This window comes from Halictus rubicundus, unplaced genomic scaffold (genome assembly GCF_050948215.1).
Source record: "Halictus rubicundus isolate RS-2024b unplaced genomic scaffold, iyHalRubi1_principal scaffold0286, whole genome shotgun sequence".
Taxonomy (NCBI): Eukaryota; Metazoa; Arthropoda; class Insecta; order Hymenoptera; family Halictidae; genus Halictus; species Halictus rubicundus.
Genome location: NW_027488827.1, coordinates 229,073 through 231,030, shown reverse-complemented (window position 1 = coordinate 231,030; position 1,958 = coordinate 229,073). Strand labels below are relative to the sequence as shown.

The following is a 1,958-nucleotide window of genomic DNA, read 5'->3' as shown; positions in this document are numbered from 1 at the left end:
TAAAATGGACTTTTTGCCGCCTTGGCACCACTGTGCGCCGTTTGTCCCGGGTGGACCACGTTTCGCGCGGCCGAACGTGGCCCGGCTTCGCGGTCTGTAAAAACCCGCCGTTGCCCGGGTTTTTCTCCCGTCGGACGGGCCGAAAATCAGGGCAACGTGACACCGTATAAATTCGTTATTTAATACTAAGATAAAGCTACGAATGACGTGTTTCAGCAAGAGACTCGAAGATGGCCGCTTCTTTTGTTGACGTGCCCATCCTGCTGTGCTCCCTCCTGGGTCTGCTCGTCAATGGGTTCAACCAGCTCGTGATCCTGTACATACATAAAGAGGTAAATATTTAAAAAATAGAAAACTCCCTACAGATAATATATACCTATTACTATAAGGACTGCCTATTACAGTGAAATCTCGTTGTTTGTCAGTCCGCCGTTTTTACTGACAAGTTACGAAATCGGAGGTTCTCGCCGAGCGTCCCATTTGAACTACACAGGGAACGCTGGAAACCGTCGTACCCTCTTCAAGTCATAAGAAACCTATAACTTGAAAACGCTACTGACGTGAAAACGGCGAAAACAGCAAAGGTCAAGAGCCGTCGTCGCCGAGAAGTGTGCCACACATTGTCGGCTATATCGGTGTGAGACCAGAAGACTAATCGAATCCAGTTACAAAACTTCTTTATTTGTCATTATTTTGTTTATGAAACTTTTACCAACATATTTACCAACATGTTTCTGATTAAAACTAAACCAAATATGATATAATTCCGATGATATATACTTGTGTAATGGACGATGAAATATGTAGAACATGTGTCTTGACATGTTCTATGCCTTTAGTATAATTTCGTGGTTAGATCGTGCATAAATCACAGACAATAATCGTCCGTTCACTGCACCAGATATCTGGTGGGACATATCAAACGCCCTGGTTGGAAATTATGGAGGTTGTGTCTGACATGTAATTGCTTCGACAGCACATATACTAAATTTGGAACGATACAGAGAAGATTAGCATGGCCCCTGCGCAAGGATAACACGCAAAATCGTGAAGCGTTCTGTGCTGTTGAGTACTCGCGTGATCCAGGCACACACCCTTTAGACAAAAAGTGGAAAAATTGCCATTTTTCACGATTTTCGTCTTAAAATCGCATTTTTAATCGTTTATAACTCGTAAACGAATAAGTCAATACCGGTGAAATTTCCAGCATGGACATAATTTATTCGAGCGAATCAAATACATTCTTTAAATTTTCAATACAGGCTCAGATAAAAGAGCCTGAAAAAACCAACTTTTACTATTTCTTTTGCGATTCCGACCAATTCAAATTTTTTCAAAAATGTTTTACACCTCGTCTAATAAACTAATCCTTCTAACTTCTCAATAAAATTCAAGTCATTTGATCTAATTTTTAGAAAGGTATGTTGCTTGAAATAGTGTTGACTCAGTTTTGCTTGTTACTGTAAGTAAGAAGTGGCCGCACAATGCACAGATAGATGGATAGATAGATTATAATAGATAGATACGTTATAATAGATAGATACATTATAATAGATAGATAGATTATTACTGTTTTTTTTTCCCCCGCGGGGAACAGAATTGCAGTCAATCACAGTCCCAGCAGACAGAGGCAGTGAACGTCCGGTGGTTCGACCGCCAACGAATAAACCCTCAGATGAAGAATTATTATGAATTATCATGGACAACCGGTGATGTCGCACGAGGAGAAGTAAAAATAGGATTAGGATATATGTTAAAAATTCTACGCAATAAGGTAGCACGAGAAACGACTCCAACTTTTCTTCCTGCAAGACACGCAGATGAAGTTCTCAGTTTACACGCTGAGAACAAACAGGAAAGGTGTCCAATTATGCCAAATTATAAGAAAAGACGCCGACTTCACGGTAAAAAGATCCTGTCGGCATACAGCTGACTAGTCAGGAGACATCAAGAAGATA

At 40.6% G+C, this 1,958-nt stretch overlaps 1 non-coding gene across 1 annotated transcript; it reads left to right on the top strand.

The window, feature by feature from the left end:
• The first annotated feature begins 964 nt into the window (after positions 1 to 964).
• On the top strand, positions 965 to 1,067 carry LOC143364127 (U6 spliceosomal RNA). The gene has a single exon (XR_013083999.1). It is a non-coding gene; the product is annotated as a U6 spliceosomal RNA (small nuclear RNA).
• The last annotated feature ends 891 nt before the right edge of the window (positions 1,068 to 1,958 follow it).